General features: G+C 38.7%; 1 long non-coding RNA gene across 2 annotated transcripts; it reads right to left on the bottom strand.

Moving 5' to 3' along the window:
• Window positions 1-2,022: 2,022 nt before the first annotated feature.
• LOC122988199 lies at window positions 2,023-15,244 on the bottom strand. Of its 2 annotated transcripts, none has more exons than XR_006404729.1 (4): window positions 14,679-15,244; window positions 3,949-4,029; window positions 2,664-2,733; window positions 2,023-2,487 (listed from the first exon to the last, which is right to left on the bottom strand). It is a non-coding gene; the product is annotated as an uncharacterized LOC122988199 (long non-coding RNA). The 2 variants fall into 2 exon arrangements; XR_006404731.1 differs by having other exon boundaries at window positions 3,976-4,029.
• Between the last annotated feature and the right edge of the window lie 3,138 nt (window positions 15,245-18,382).

The raw sequence follows: 18,382 nt of genomic DNA, 5'->3' as shown, positions 1-18,382 counted from the left end.
CAAAGAATCTTCTGAATGCCTGTCATTACGCTACAAAAGGTGCCAAGTTGTGGTTACATAACAAGTGCTGTCATCACATTATTTATTTGTTTATGATTACTTCTTATGCGCTTTGAGATCCTCTGAAGGTACATACAGGCAGCACAATGGCAGGTGACATTCTGTCACATATCTTATTTTTAATGATCCTGACGCCTGCAGCACAATGATGCAAATCTCTCGTCACACTGTGAGCTCTGTGGCTCACTTGACCCCATTGTTTTGTATTAAAGGTGTTCCTACTGCATTGCACTAATCTGATAAAATGTGTTTAATATTGTTTGTACACTTTTCAAAGGCAGTGGCTTTATTGCAGGCGAAGCCAACAGAAGGCATGGCATAAGAGTGCTGACAGGAATATTAAGTGAGGCAGCCTGAGCAATATAGAATATAAATGAGGTTATTTTACACTGCAGAGCTCTGCAAACCGACGCGCAGACTTCTCTCTTTGTAATAAATCATTCCCATTCAGACAGCCTCTACTCTTAGGGCATTGTTTAATACTATCTGCAATAGAGGGGAGAAATAAATTGGTTTACATTGCAAAAAAAAGGTGCTGTGGTTGGAATGCATGATATGATGATGAAAGATAGAATATACTTGACTTATTGATGATAATGAACTTGCAGATAGGAGAATGTTGCATGGAGGGTGTCATATGGGAGTAATATTAAGAGGAGGAACTGGAGAGAAATCCCAAGTAAGCAGTAAATGTAGCAGAGTAAGATTTTTCTGAAATAGCATTTTAGTCCCTACCCACCCCTTTCAATAGAACGACATAAAAATGCAATTTATGTCTATACCCCAGCCCACAATAGTGCTTGTGCCACGGTGAGATAAATATTTTGTCAGATGCCGAAGGCTAAAGATGAAGTGACAATTACTCCCCTCAAGAAACACTTCTTGCGTCTTTGCTGTTGTGGGTATTGTGGCAGAAACAACCTTCAGTGGATCACTTTCTCTCTGATTTGCAGATACAGCCGGACTGCTGTTGTGTGATATACGTTGGATTTTGGTTATTTTACTCAGATAGAGGGCTGTAATAGACAGAAGTAAACCTTTTACTGTGGCTTGTCTGCAGCGTGATCCAAGATCAACAACGGTGGGAGCGCAACAAGGGAAAGAAAACAGTATTTTTGCTCCGCTGCCTGTGCTCGTCAGAACAGCGAGAACTCAGTGACATTGAGAATTATACCTCCACGTCAAATGTGTTGCAGCAATCCCAAAAAGAGAGCAACGTGCCAAAACTATTCCCAGTAGAACAGTTACATAAGTGAGACAGCTACTAAGCACAAAGATGAGAACACTTCAGAAGGTAAATTTAAGAACTATTCCCCTTTTTTTTTGCATTACCATATGTGACAGTGGTTTGATGAATAGAGCTGCGCGGAGGCTCATCATACTTTGTCAAATGACATTGCAGTGAGGACGGCTGAACATGCAAATTGTGAGTATGACATCGGAGACTACTTGTGGTAAATTAGATTTTAGCCACATGATAGGTTATTAACAGATTTTTTTTTAATCTACAGCCCTGAACCTGTAGGACACATGACCTCCTCTGCTGGATATAATGCAGCCGCTTTTTCCTGCTGCATTTTGATTGGCAGACAAGGTGTGTAAGGCGATCAGCAGAGAGTGTGATACCTGTAATTCTTTTAGGAGATGAGATTCACAACATTCTATTGCAGGAAATGAAAGTTGGCTTTAAATGGGCCTTTCTCCTTCGAATTGGAGCCAGAATCATTAGGATTTACAAAACTAAGGCATCAGGTTATGGTGGTTTTCTTTATTTTTTTTTTTCTTTATTATTCTCTTGTTGTTGCCTCTTCCCATATCTCCTCATGAACATGCGTTGCCCTCCAACACCTCTGTGTTCAGAGATAGGAAGGCGCTGCAGTCCTCTCCGATCAGATACACAATCAGGATACTTGGTTAAGGATTGGACTATATGCAGCACTGTGCCTGTTTAGTGGATGAAATATGATTTCGGAGGCTGGGGTGATTCTAGCTTGTTTTATTACATCATTATCTCTCTGGTGATGCTTAAACATTTGTCATATATATAGTGAATAGCATAAAAAAAAGGTTCACATAGACCCTTGGGACCATCACATACTCTTGATGGAAAGATTTTGTGAGTTGTACATATATTGCATTGGGCAAGTAAAATTACATTGATTGATTATGAATTGTCAAAGAAAATGAGTCATGAAAGAACAGTAACAATTGGACAATGAGGGTCAACATTCAGGAGAACAGAGTGTTTTTTTATATTCCTGGAAAACTAAAAATGTACTTCATTTTTAATCTGATTGGCGCAAAATTTGTGTGGACAGGCAATAAAAACTGTTTTGTTATATCACTTCAATTCCAACAGCCACATAGGCCGTTAACCAGCTGGGAAACCTACATTGTAAGCCAATGCTTGGTTTGATCTGCCTGTGCCTGTGGACATAATCCAGTCACTCATTAAGTTTGTTAATGCAACATAATTGGGAAAACATTTTAGTTGTTTATAAATGTAATTTCTATGAGACAGGGTTGATCTCAAAAGGGTTGTACAAGGAACACATTTATACAGGATAAATGCCAACTTGCTCTGGTTGTATGGTTGTACTTACATTGCAAACAACAGTACAGACTGATGGTAGGTAGAGGATGTCTTGTGGCAAGTCTGTGATACTCAATACACTGAAAAATAAAAGAGCAGCTGCACCAGATACTGAAGAACAGAACGATGACATACAGTGCTGTATTGTGAAATCTTTTTCTCCACCATATGAAACATGGAACATCTTTAAAATCTTCCTTTGAAGACCGTTTCTCTCAATTTAAAATTCTCTAATAATCAATATCAAATTGTTCCATTTCTCATGACAGGCAAAGCTTTGGTGCAATATATGGCTATATCTCTTGCTAAGGGAGTAAAACCCCTAATTTAGTCTGCAATAAAACCAACGGGCTTAGAGAAACAGATTCTTTCCAGAACATTAATCATAAAAATTTAATGGATATCAAATATTTAATACAGTAGAATGTACAACTTGTATTACTATGGCTTTCTCCAAATCGATCATGGAGAGGAAAATCCATAATTAAAATTATGCTAGCAAGGGCAAATCATTAAGATTTCTATTCGCCTTCATGCTTCAGGAAAATGAAATATACACCCTGCCAGTGATGTATAGGCTATTAGAGGCAGAAATAAATTATTACTGTCTCTTATAAAAATGGGTGCTTGACTATATTAGAAAAAATAAAAGTATGTGATAATTCTTGTGTAACTGAATCTCAGATACAGCCTCTGTTCAAATAAAATAGAGAAATAAACTACATTAAGAAAGTTATGATGGAAAATGTCTAGACATATTGAATATGGTGTGAAAAAAAGATGTCTATAACTTTAATATTAATATGTATATTGTTCATTCATTCTGATGCACATACAGCTACAATCACCCAGTTCAGATGAACCTACTCTTCTGTAATGCAAGGAAAAGTAGCATTCACCACCTACTTACTACATATCATTTTTGTAGTTTTTATATCTCATATATCAGAACTAAGCTACCATACTTTATAGGGTGTTGATTAAAGACAATTTAATGTGGACAAACTAAGAACATAGCATTAGCCTTAATACATATAATCTAATCAGCGTCATTGTTGTGTTAAAATCAGGAAAAGAGGGTACTTGTACCCCAGGGGGTACCTCTGCAGTTACCAGGACGTGGGTACATGGAAAGATTAAAGTAAAGGAGCTCAACTAAGTTAAAAAGACAGAAATTATGATTTGATAATATATATCCACATATCTGTGTTTAGGAGGAAATTAAAGACACAAATGGGACTTCAATTTTGTGTGATGTTTATTTAAAGTATACTTATTGTCACAATGACATACACCAAGCAGTCTGACTGCACAGGACACACCTCAGTTTCCAGCGACTGGAGTCAGTTGAAACACCTCGACATCAAGGATTACAACTGAAAGGGTGTGAAAACTGGTTAGAAAAAAAAACAACAAAAACCTTAAAGTAGTAGATAAATTGTTGAAATGTGTTAGTAGTAATAATGAAAACTAAAATAACTAATACTATTGAACAATCCATGAAGGCCATCCCATCAATTGAGGTGGTACTGTGTAATACTGGGGTACTTACACCAACCTGATAGGGCTGTGGAGGTACAATGGATAGAAAAAGTTGTTTAAGTTGTCTAGTTAATACTAGATGTCAGAGGTTTTTGTCTACAACTGCTCAGTATGGCTCCACATAATCCAAATGTTGGTGAAGATTATTATGTGTTGTTAATATTCTGCTGCAACTTGGCTAGTTAGGCTACCCCTTCTCTGGACTTCTCTGCCCCCAAAATCACTTGCCATGAGTATATTTCATGCCTTCAGGTGCTCTGCTATAAATTCTGGGCCCCCTGAAAGAATATTGCTCTGCACCCTCCTTAATTGGCCCCTAATCCTACTGGAATTTTTGTGGATCCCCTCCAGCTCTGGGCCTGCAGGATTGCCACCATTTTTCACCAAATAAGCACTGTAAGCCAATCTAAACAGGTACAGAAATATGCTTGTGACTAGAATTGCCTGTTCAGTTGTAAAGTTTAGAGGACAACAGGGAAGACATCAAAGTGTCATTGAGTAAAGATGTTTACACACATATAAGAGAACTTTTAGATGAGAAGTAATTACAGTGAGCTTCTACATCTCCTCCTCTATGGAATATTATATCATTCAAAAAGGTGTACTTGAAAACAGGCTTTTGTATCTTAGTTTTGTAAATGTGTACATTTATGTTTGTAACTGTAAATTCTGTGTTGCAAGCCTGCACATTTATACTTACAGGCTGAGCTTTCCGGTGTCTGCCTGCAAACTCAGTTTTGCAAGATTGTGCATTCAGTTACAGGCCTGCGAGCCTGAATTCATGACCTATGAGGTAAAAACACTGCCACGGGAGTGTGTGCACATGCACACAGACTTTTGACATGTTTACTGTACTGTGTGTTACAGTCATGTGTGGCAGTCAGTTTTATATACCCAGGGGCAAATACACAAAGAAGGGATTGCAGCCGCTGATAGCACCGAGAATTGTGCATCATTTGCAACTGCTATCTGCCCCATCTCAAGGTCTGATTCACATTCTCAGATTTTGCGCTAATGATATGAAGGCACAAACGTGACCATGAAGTTTTGCAGTTGAGTGCATTTTGCCCTTGTTTTGCATCTGTTTGAGTGAGCGGAGCGATTTCCAGTGTTTCAGGCTTTTCTCCACATTTCAGCACACAGATTGGCACATAATGAAAACTGCAGAGAGCACAAAAGCCTCAGATTGTGTGTCTTTAATTAGCAGAGGTGCCAACGCACAGAGCTCTCCACAATCACATACCAACTTTCATGTATTTTGCTTCTTTTACTTCTCTTGTATTTCGCATCTACAACATAATCTACTGAAATGTCAAATGTCAAAATACAGCTATTAATGTGACTGAAGCAAGTCTGAAACATATTAGATTAATGTCTGAATCTTACAATAATGTTGTTCATGTGTCACTGAATGTATCCAGGATGACGCAGAAACATCAGTACTGATGTTCTGTTTGTTGCCCACAGCTGGCTGTGTGTCACAGTTGGCTGCAGCATCACACAGCAGCTGAAACGATCAGTGTGTCTCCAAACTGAGAAAGAGGATGTGCGCATTTACGCACATGGCAGAGCAGCGGTAACTTCATCAACACCAGATCGGTCAGGTTCTGACGGTAATTAATGTTTTGTGTTCTGCTACACATCTACAAAGGTCAGCTGTTCCACACAGATTGAGGTTTATACGGTGGGACTGTTTGTAATAAAGCAGCCCTTACGGATGAATCCTGAGCTCTATCAGAGCTGTCAGGACATTTTTAATTTTTAGTAGCTGAAAGATACTACCACCCCATCCTTGACCCCCCAACCCCCCAATGTCTGACTACAGATTTCACCCTTGATATTATTCAATATCAATTCAATATCATTCAATGCCTCACAAGAGAGGAGTGAGTGAGTGTTCTTCAGTTACCACCAACTCTCTGAAGACGTTAATAATTTCACTCTAACTGCATGAGGCTATTAGCGCTGGTCTTTGTGAATTGGACTGTTTTTGCATTTAGGTTCATTTGCATCTAATGTATGCATATTATTTAATTTACATACATGCAAATAGCAAAGGAGTACCAACATGCTATTTGCTTGGCAGCGCAGTTTGGGGTACATTTCACCCTTTGCGGGTGCTTTGTGAATTGCATGGTTTCTTTAAGTCTCATTTGTGCAGGTTTAGCAGCCGCAAAAGTCGCACAATCCTTTTGTGAAGTTGCCCCTTAGTGTATAGAACAAGACTGTAACACACAGTAAACATGTCAAAGGTTTGTGTGCATGCACACGCACTCCCGCACAAGTGTTTTTGCCTCACCAGTCATGAATACAGGCTCGCAGGCCTGAAACTGAATGCACAAACTTGCAAAACAGGGTTTGCAGGCAGACACCGAAATGTTCAAGCCTGCAAGTATTTATATGCAAGCTTGCAGCACAGAATTTACAGTTACAAACATAAATGTACAAGTTTACACAAGTAAGGTTACAGATACAAAACCCTGTTTTCAAGTACACCTTTTTGAATGATATAATATTCCATACCCCTCTGGCACTGTGATATGGACAGAGGCCATTCCCCTTCGGAGGAATTCCTGCATTCATCCACACATACCTCCCCCTCTATCTTAGCAGCTCTGGCTCCTCTTTGATCTGCTTATGTTCTCTTGAAAGGCTGAAACACTTCAAACACAAAGGGCCGTGAGCCGAGCGTGACTTTCATACGAGCAGCTAGTTTTTTTCCTGCCATCTCATTGATTTGATAAAAGTGATCGATACTCTTAAATAATGTATCTTATCTTGTTCCTCTGTTTTGGGATCTGAGCATCAGTTGCCTCTTCATGATTTGAGAGGAGAGGTGCTTTTCACTCTAATGAGACAGACCTCTCAGAACATATAGTACATATGTGGAGGGTATGAATTATGGATTAGGAATACAAACAGTTCATATAGAATGCACCTGATAAGATTATCAAACATTTACCAATAAATGCACATTTGACCATGAACCTAATGGCTTATAAAGTACTGTTCCATATTAAGATGCCCTTATCTTCTTATGCCATGATCATTAGTTCTACTTTTATTCTGTAAATAATTCACACTGCACTGGAACAATACTAGTCATTCAGATAGACACAGTGATGTGGATTTAACCTGCATCTGAAGCTGAACATTTGTCATCTGACTTGGCTGAATGACCCTTTAATTTAATGAAATGTTACTCAAGTTTAAACAACAAATGTTTGCAAACAATTACATAGGCTACTACTTAGTCTTATAAAAAGAGTAAGATTAGGGCTGGGCTATATTGAAGTATTTCGATTAATTTTATTTATTTTTATTGTTTTGCACAATGTGTAAAATGTGTCTGCATCATGAAAATCGACTTATTACAAGGTACACAAAAATGTTGTATGTGTGTGTCTGACAGCTGTCCTGAGTCCCAACAGTCCCATAAACTGCATCGTGAATAGTTGCAATAAATGTGCACCTGTCAGAATTCACAGGACTGTTGTGACTCCTGGTGGCTAGCTGGCTCTGGCTATCTCACTGTGACCCTAATGATCTTTTTTTTTTTTTTTTTTTTTTAAAAAGGGACAGGCTGAAAAAAGACTCACACACACCGATCTGCAGTCTTGGGTTTGTGTTTGTCAACAGGATATCATTTTTGGTTTCAAGAGGTGAAGCCATGTGAGTCGACTGAACTTGAATACGGAATCTACTTTATTCAGTCTGTCCCTGCCAAGAAGCCTGGTAGCTAATGCTAGCGAGCCAGCTGTCTACAGATATGAAGCTGATGTCTTGTCAACAAACACAAACAGCAGGAGCAAATGAATCAGTAGACCTTTCTACTCTGTGCTGAGACTGATTATTAAACTGGATGTCCATGCTCTACTTAGATGAAGCATCTGGTACAGACAGTCCATTGAAGCATCTGGTACAGACAGTCCATAGCAATGTGGGATAAACTGCATATTTTGAATATGCATAAAGATGACAGCCATGCAAGTGGTGCAGTTCTTGGATTATTCTTGCTCAACAGTCTTGCACATAAAGACTGAAAAAGGATGTTTCAGTCACGTTTTAATCTTGCTACAGGTTTGTTTGTTTTTTTTAAATCATGGATCCCAAAGCTTTAAAAAAAACCTACTTTTTTTGTCTGTATCACTCAGCCAGTCCTGAGAGACACAGAGAGAAAGACGTTGAGAGACAACAGGAGAGTGTGCGCAAATGTGCAAGCAAGGCTGGAATAGAGAGTAACTGTAATTTTTTGTGCTGTCCACTCCCAACCTGCTTTGGCCAGGCCAACAGCCCACTGTGCACGCTGCAACTTAATTCTGTAACCTATAATAAACTCTAGGTCATCTGTGCTTAACATGACTTAAGTGTGCAGACCCAGCACCGTCAACTGTTGCTAAAATAACCACGAGTCTAGTCTCAAACTAATTCATGTTGAAGGTTTGCAGATGAAGAAGAAATATATGAAAGACATTGAAGAAATAAACCACAAAGACATAAAACTATTCTGTAACACTGTTGACCAATTTCAGGTGATGATACAGCACCATGAACAACAGTATGGGAAAATCTGAAGTAGCTCCAAGCAATACAGCTGTTTCCAAAACAAAAGCACCGTTTTGTCCTGTGATATTATTTTACTTATCATTGCTCTGCACCGACATAAAAATCCTTGCAATTAAGGGATCACTATTTATTGCATTTTCACTCTGTTCTCTTGCTGTAAAAATATCCTTCTGCCATGAAAATATTATCTCCAATATATTAACAGAGATGGACACAGGCAGTCTGACACAGAGTAATGCTTACTGAGGTTTCTTTAAAGACACCCTGAAGCGCAAATCAGAGCTGAGGTCATAAGCTGTGGTTGTGATAAAAAAGGAAATATGAGAGCGAGCTGTGAGCCAAACTGTGGAAAGGTCCGTCTCATAAGTGGCAAAGCAGCAGCAGTATTTCTGGAGGTAGCAATAAAAACAAACACAGTGATGAAATATACTTGTATTGAAACTCTTTTATCAAAATATTACACTCGTATACCACAATTACCTCGACTTCATTGTATGAGGCTTGTGACATTACTTGCATGTAAACTTTTAACAGAGATGGGGAAATATTATAAGCGCGGTTAACCGTCTACTTTATTGACTTCTGCTATATAATTAATTTCATTTTCTTTGTTTTTAGAAGTTGAGCTTATGCTTAGGCATGCTGCGATTGACATTGGGTCACAAATGTTTTTTTAATTCAATGTTTTGAAAATGCTTTCCGTTCAGATCAGAGCTCACTTTAAAAAAATATAGGACTGAATTTGACTGAAACACACTTTTTCTATTCTTTTTCTCTAATATCTGCATCCCTTACTTCTTGGTTTAAAGCTTGCCTATTTAGAGGGACAATGTTAATGAATGCAGAGCTACAGTTGCATGCGCTGTTAAGTGCTGTGCATGGGCTCATCGCAAGTTTATTGTCAATGCATGCTGCACCCAGATGTCTTAGAAAGCACAATGTAACAAATAATATATCAAACTAGAAACCTGCATGTGTGTCAGTGTCACTTTTACTATTATAGCCACTGTATAATGATTTACAGTAGGTCATCATGTTGCATTATAAATGGTTTTCTGATCATAGAGATAAATTAGCTGTCTGGGTTTAACCCACACAGTCAGTGAATGTAAAAAAAAAAAAAAAAAAAAAAAAAAAAAAAAAGATGCTTGAATTCTACAGAGCTGTTGGAGCTGAAACTGGTAAGTGGTTTTAATTTATTTACATAAAGAGGTGGAATGTAATAGGTATTTAATTTAAGTGATATTGCAGCTGTTGTTTACTGGTATTCCTGGGTGTAAACAACCTGAGTCATGGATGTATGGAGTTTATATCACATGTGTAAACTCTTACCACTCTAGTCCTAATTGCAAGTCACATTTTACTCCAAACCACACATTTTATAGCGCAGGTCATCATCCAACCCCATGAAAGTGTTGACTCATATCTCCCTGACTTTCAGGAGATGTACGGGACTGAGGTCTGGATCTGAGGTCTCGATGAACATGGCTATTGAACATGACAAAGTGACAATGATGGACGGTCCTCCTGTCTAACAAATGAAGAATAGCAGGAAGTGTGATTGTTTCAGATAGACCTGTGATAGCATGGCATCAGCACAGGATGGCATTTTTAAGTTCTTGTGTTTCACATCTCTATTTGTGAATTCTCATTAGGGGTGTGATGTAAAGATCTGTTATATCTGTATTTGTACTTGAATGCAAAATGGAAGTTTTAATGAACTGGAAGTGAAAAAATGGCCCAGAGTGTCTCTTTTTCTGTCCTAAATAGTTTGCTATTAACCAGTAACTCTTTGGCCTTGATATCAAACAGGATGTAGTATTTATGTCACATGTCTGAGCCCACAAATTTAATATTTGTATTAAACCAACATTCAATCATAATTGGTTATCAAATATGCATTTTACAAACAGCATGTAATATTGTTAAAAGATTAGCTCTTCAGTAGTTCAGCCACAGCACTTGAGCAAAATGAGTACTAATTTATTGATGTGTTAGCCCTAAATAGCGCTCTACCAATCAAATGTAACTCAGAATGTAACTACATTCTTGACACTAACAGTAATTGTTACTGATGGCTGTAGCATCAATTGAATATTTTAAATATGCAGCCAACAGTCATAGCTCAAGGTTGATGACTACTTAAATGTGTTTTTTTTTCCAGATAATGTACTTTTTAGAGGAGGAAAATATGAGCATGGACTCTTACTGTTGTAACACCCCTTCATGATTTTTTTTTTTCCTCCGGGCAATTCTTTCCTGAGCGTTGTAAAGTCAAATCAAATTAGTAGAGTGTGAGACCAAACTCTATTGTCTCACAATCAGCCAGTTCCCAGACCTTTCCATCTGCCTTCTAGCAGTTAAAATAAGCTGAACCTTTTTTTTTCTCTGTTTCCTCATGGGCACGCAGCTGAAGTGCAGCAGTCATTCAGCTATATGTAGAAAAAGTGAGATCTCTGTTATGACTTTATCACCATAATTATCAACTTGATCTCAGTTATCATCACCTATAGCTTCACAGTTATAGTGAAATATTTTCACAATATCACAATACATTTTTAGCGAGCTATATAATGTCGAGTTGAAATTGAATACAGGCATATTTGGGAATAACAAAACACCTCATCTAGCTTTAAGACTCCAACAGAATGAGGATTAAAAGGTCTACAGTAGTCTCTCGGAGCTTTTGAAAATAGTACGTTTTTACAGTATAGAGTTCGTTGTGAAGAATAGCGTTGAGGTGGAAAAGTGTCCGGGGAGCAGCTGGGAGCCTCACGATGCAGCTGCAGTGCTTTACCGATTCACCCTGCACTCCTAAATCATTCATAAATGTTTACCCAGTACTGTATGCAGCAAATGTGCTCCGGCATTGCCGTTTAGATGCTGAACATCGGCTGCAGCAGATCAGAGCTTCCATCGTAATATGAGTCCAAACTTCACTGCCACATTAATAATGAAAAGCTACAAACAGGAGGTTAAGGGCCTCCTGATGCATGGCCAGTGAACTGGGTCCATCGCTGAGCGCTTCATAAAGATTGCTACGTGTCACCCCCATCCCCCCTTTCTGTTTGGTTTCGTGCACAACCTTTAGACATGGTAGCAAACATGGAGGGCAGCAGTTTAGTGTGCAGAGATTCTGCAATGATCACTCACAGGTGACGTGCCTAATAGTCCCTTCAGTCTACCACTTTCACCTGACATGTTCAATAAATTCCCATATGGGTACTGTTGATGGATCTGATATCAGAATTACAGTCTTGTGCCGATGTGCTCGCCAATATGTGTGTGTCGTATTCAGTGGCTGAAGTACTGTGTGTCTATATGCGTCGGTATTAAAGAAATGGGGACTTTAGACAAATGGAATAAGCTACCTGCAGTCTTACAGGATGGCTTTCCCCTAGTGGCCAGATTTCATCTCCTTAAAAGGAGCCATTAACTCCTAGTGACAGAGAAATGAATTCGCTCTGTGGTGAGAACAGCTTCTCATCGGCAATCATTAGTTTAGCACTCCATAATCACCCCTTCGTGCTGTGTGTTCATCAGTAGGCCCGCTCTGCTGGTGCTAACAGAGAGTGAGGCCACTATCATCAAGGGCAGGATGTGAAAATTGCTCCATAAAACAAAAGTAATACCCAATAAAATAGGAAAGCAAGTGGCACTTACAACATAAAACTGAAAGATTACCATGGAAGTACATGGTAAACACGTTGTTATTCCTCAAATGTAATCCAAATCGCAACCTTGTGTTGTTGCTTTACCTTAAGACTTACATGTTGAGGTCTCATCTGTATATTAAGATGAGGAATGGGGCTCATAGATGAAATGCTATTCAATAAAGAACATTTTGCTGTTAAGGGTCCATGATAGCAGTAGGGGAATAATTCAAAAAGGCTGCTAAGATTAGAGAAAGTGCCATGTGGTGTTTGTGGCTTTAAAGGTTCTGCGGAACAGGAACAATCTGTCTTCATGGAAGCTCTGACTTGATGAGGCAACCTGAAAGGTAATTAAGTTTGATATGTTGCCTGTGCTGCTCTGCCCACGCTTTGAGAGAGTAACAAGCTCCAACAGCAAAAAGCAATGTTTAAGTTATGGCCTGTCATTTTATATTTTCAGCCCCGTATGATTTTTCACTGTCACAGGAACCAACTTATGAATTCCATTTGAACCAGAAATAATCTAACATTAAGGCTGCTTTCCACTTCCATGGTAACTCCTGATTAATGTGGAAATGTTTTTTTTTAATCTAAGAGGCATAATATATGCTCTGATGAAGGTCTGATAGACCAAAAGCTCAAAATAAAGTGATACACTGCACATGTCTAAGTGTGCGGTTTAGACTCATTGACGCTTCCAGCATCTTAGCAAAAATCTAGCCAGGCAGAGCAGTGGTCATCCTGCATTAATCTAGGAGGCATACAATAGGCACAAACAAATATTATATGACATGACATGAACACAGGCAGAGCAGTGATTCATTTTGTATTACAGATGTTTATGATAAAATGGCCCACAACATCCCTTCTACTCCAAATGCAATGGTTTCAGAACCGTGGTTTGTGCAGGCTGGTTGACACTGTCGTAACACTTAACATCTTTAATATAATTAGTAACACCTGTGCTTTTCCTGCTAAGACTAGTCAACATGTCTGCTGTGAAAATGGTTTTAATGGTTATTGCATTCTCTCAATCATACAAAAAGTAGCCACTGTTTTGTTATATGTGTTTTCACAGTTTGCGATATTATTTTAACATTACATTTAATGCAAGAAAAAACACAAACAGCCCAGCTCTGACAGAAACATTAGCATGCAGAAAGCTTTGCAACATATATAAATTTGTTCTGAGAGGTTAGAGGAGAGATAAACGCTATTTCAAAAGCCTTTGCAAATAAGAGCAGTTATTAATGAGAATGGCCAGAATTTCATTGTACAAGGAAAAATATGTTTTTTAGACATTTGGTCTATTGGCTTCACTATGGTGTTAGGAGCTCAGGAGGAGATAATATTCAAAGGTTCAATAGCACTCTTACCCACAAGGACCAACCTTTTCTTTTTGGGGGGCAGTTAAATTAACTAGGAAACTAAGCTATCATTAAAGCATTGACATGCAGTAGGAAGCTCTTCATAACAACAAGGTATACAGTGAAACACTGCTGGTGTCATTTTATAAAGTTAACATATTCAGATTTGTAAAGTAACACTGTTGCATGGCATCAGAGTACAACAATCCTTATATACCATTCTATGAGGATAACTTCTAGGAAACTGATTTATGTTCACATCAAAAACTAACTGCACGTATCAAAGATACATGACTTACACGTCTTATCTATGTTCTTAAAATAAAAATATACATCACAAAGAATGCACAGTGCAAATCAGTACTGTAACACAAAAACTACTGGAACACGCAAAATTCATTCGCAAATGACACCAGCATCAATGCACATATCAAGTAGGCTCCATTAAACACCGCCCTAGCTAGGCCTTAACGTATAGCAGATACTGTACTCAACGTCATATACATAACAATCTTTATATAAAATTAATGTATCATTATGGAGCACAGTTTAATAATAAAATATAGATGAAAAAATCCAACAAGCAACCAGCAGACTTTCTGCACAGGCTACAATCACAAATCTCACACATAGCTAAACAGGAAACTTTGCTACAACTAATGCAAAGTGGGAAATTGATTTAATGTCTGAGCAGACCCTGTCCTCTGTGTCTCTGTAGACAACACACAGCAACACAACAGCTTCAGTGTCCAGGCAAACAACAAGGCAAGACGTTTAAACATGAATATCTCCATAACATCAGCAACAGCACAGCAAGTAAACACAGCCATGTCGGGCCATTTAGCCAGAAAACACAAGTAGCAAAGACAGACACAGAGAGACACGTTTTTAACTCACCCTACTTTGAAGAAGAGGCGCGCATTCTGCTGTCCTTCAGGTAGGCAGAGTTGTCTGTATCCATGTCCTATAATTCCCCACTGTAGTTTTAACTTTCTATAGCCAAATACGTTGTTTATGACGGTTAACTCAGCAGCTAAACTTCTGGCAGTGGTATGACAGTGACTACATTGGTTCAGACTGACAGTGCTGTTGTCTAATCAATGCATATCAATTTCACTTGGTTTCCCATCCAAGCTGATGATGAACTACACCCTTCTCACCACACACTGATGTACATTTACCAGCAATAACGATCTAGGGGGCGCTGTTTCACTAATTTGACGAAACTCAATTAAAACCGGTTAAGAAAGAGTAAAGACGTGATACTGCATTTAAAACTAGAGTACGGGACATTTGTCTCCCCCTTCTGGCAGTGAGAGTAATTACAAGAACATTGTTGACACGTGCTTACTTCATAGGCTCCACCATAGCCTACTCCGTGGCTACGATTGCGGCTGTAAAACGGTGGATAAATTGTTTTGAGTGTCACACAACCCCCGTGAAATGACTCGTGTTACTATCAGAATTTGATCCATTCAGTCCAATAACATTTGGAAACTCTAGAAGAGCTGCATGATTAAATTATTTTATCTCCAATCAAGTGAGCAGAGTGCTAGCCGGAAGTCAGCTGGCTCGGCCGGCGGAAGTCTCTAGTGCTCATGCACTGCCCATAGAGCACGCGCAGTATGCATTCATCCTGCCAGGGCGGGAATGTCAAACCCGACACCAGATTAAAAACCTGGGTATACCCTGAAATACAGAGAGATTTATCTGCTTAATCAGCATTGTGTGAACTTGTTTGGCAAAGGCTCGAATGTAACGGATGTTCATTTATATGTAGTTCGGCACTGCAGATTTAAGAATACAGTGACAATATATATATATATATATATATATATATATATATATATATATATATATATATATATATATATACTTCCTCAAACACCCTTAAGGCTAAAAGCAGGCACTTTAACCTGACAGCCAATGTTTAATTTCATATCTGATGAGCTGGAATACACAGCCAAAACAATTAGAATTAGAAATATGTTACAGTTCAACTACTTAGGGACTGCACTGTGTAAGCACACCAGTTCCCTTTGGTATAGACCTACAGAATGGACTTCTTTATCACATAGGGGACAAACATACATCCAAATGTTTTTTTCCCCCTTGCCATGTTCATGCTCTATACACAGGCAGTGTTAACTCAAAAGAAAGAACCAACTAGTCTGTGCAAGTTAATTAAAACTGTAATCCAATGAGTTGCACTTGTCGGTCACATATTTTGATACTCTTTTCCAGTTTGCATTGTATAATGATCTAACTTAACCACCAAAATGACTTGGAAGGGTTTCAGCTCCTTGTCCTACAGTATGTCCTATAATCTGGTCAGATCCCTGGATTTTAATAACATGATGGATGCTTTTGCCCAGAAACGGATTAGAGAGAGAAAAAAACAAACGTGTGATTTATGTTAGACAGCTCACAGTGTTATTGCATGTTTATGGTAAATGTATTGAGAAGAGTACAGACTCTAGCTCTACTCTTGCTGCTCAATAAGTACTCACTACTGTAGGTCATGTAGAGTTTCTGCCTGCAATTTGGTTAGCTAGTTAGTCTTCATTCAGGTTTGCTAGAGGTGGCTAATTGATGGCTTTCCGTGCAAAATATGTCCATTTGTTAAGACTTTTTGAAGTTAATAATATCACTAATTGATAAGGAGGTTAGTCACTGGTGTGCACAGTGTATTTTTTGTGTCTCCCTACAGATGATAAATAATTTCACATATGTGAGTGAGACTAGACAGAGCAGGCATCTACTGCATATGCATTTGGCATATACTGTATGTCTACTGCCTGGAATATCTTGCCAGCAAATGGAAGGAAAAAAAAAGAAAAAGTGGTAAAGTGAGGATTAAAAAGGATTTTACTGTGTTTTACTCTGCATAGTAATTTTACTCTCCCTTGGCTTTTTCTATATTGTGTGCAAATATTGGATTGTAAAAAAAAATACTATATTGTGCAAATACAGGTGATGTCGCCAGTGAATCTAAATTAAGTTTGCAGCAGACTGTAGTAGACTGTTTTATGAAGGGGAATGATACATTTAATCAAAATCTGGCCCCAGAGCCACTGTAAGCTAACAGTTGCAAATGCATGAAACATATTGCCTTGGGACAAACACTGTCTTTACACATGTCAAAATATTCATTATATATTCATGTCATGTCAGTGGAGTGCATGATGAAATGCTTAATTATACAGCTGGATTTAGCCATGCACTCTGTTTGACTTTCATTGGCCGTGTCTCTGTAAAATGAATTGGTTGATATAAGAATCTGCAATAATAATGAAGGGTGTAGGCTTAATAGAAAACTTCATGAATGCTCAGTTTCTTGTACACATCAGTAGACCATCAATAACTTAGCCAGTTAAATGTATTTGTGCCATTTATTTGTTTGACTATAATGGTTATGGCTTGCTTCTGAAACGTTCTGTTTTTAAATGCTTTGGATGAAATGGAATAGCGTTGTGTTTGTGTGTGTGCGACATGAGTGATGCTGTATTAAAGTCCGGGCCTCAATCTATTCAAGAACCTTTGCTGCACTATCTTCACAATTGAGTTAGCTCGGTGCAATTGCTGTCTATTCAATGGCTGAGAAATTGAGTTTCAAGCCAGAAGCACTGCCAACATCATGGAATGAGGAGAAAGAGAGAGAGAGAGAGAGAGAGAGAAGGAGAGAAAATACTGAAAAGTAAATGAGTGCATCTTCATCCTCCTGTGCCCACATTGCAACAAGCACACATATTTATTTTAAATGTGACACTTGAGAAAGTTTTTGACAGCCATGTCAAAACCCAGAGGTTCTCCATCAGTCCTGGACTCGTGTACAGTCATTAAGTCCCAGCATCATAACCAAAGGCTTATGCAGCCCATTCCTCCTCTATATGCAAAGCAGTGATTACTGGACAGGTTATAAATTGTGTTATTTTCTCCATCTCACCAAGAACTGCTCATTCGTGGAAAGGTGATTTGAGTGCACCACAATTACATAGCTTGAAAGAGAAAATTGCGCACTTGACTCAGCCAGAGTCCAATTGGTTCCAACTTCTAGATGATGGGCAATCAAGGCTGTATTTATTTGGTCATGTTTGGGTCCAGGAGTTGATTGAATTTTGGTATCAATCCCTATCACTATTTTGTACTTGATTGTGTATGCAAAGTATTCTGATGAGTGCTTGTATTCTTTATTTGCCTTACTCAGAGCAGTCTGCATGCCAAGCATCACTACTGTATGGCACTGCTCCCTTCTGTGACTCACGCTTGTCATTGTTCTGTCGCTTTGATCAGCCTGAGTCAATCTCCTCTGCTTTCGCTGCCAGCCATCACAGATTGGCCAGACTATGTGACACAGAGCCAAATTCAGAGGCACTCTCTCCTTCAGAAGCAAATACTCCCAGAAATGACCCTAAATTTGGTTGTGTTGTCATTATGTCTGCAATGATGACCATATGGGTCCATATGGCAGTGCTTGTCTGAAGCACCATATGTTATCAGTACAAGCAGGCTGTAGTACTCATTTGAATAATATTGGTATCCCAAACCAGGCCTTATGTTGCTGAATTTCATCACGCAGCTTTAAAGGCGTCTTCATTCCT

The sequence above is a fragment of the Thunnus albacares genome, chromosome 1, assembly GCF_914725855.1.
Source record: "Thunnus albacares chromosome 1, fThuAlb1.1, whole genome shotgun sequence".
Lineage (NCBI taxonomy): Eukaryota > Metazoa > Chordata > Actinopteri > Scombriformes > Scombridae > Thunnus > Thunnus albacares.
Note: the sequence above shows the minus strand (reverse complement) of the source record. Positions and strands in the feature narration are given on the sequence as shown.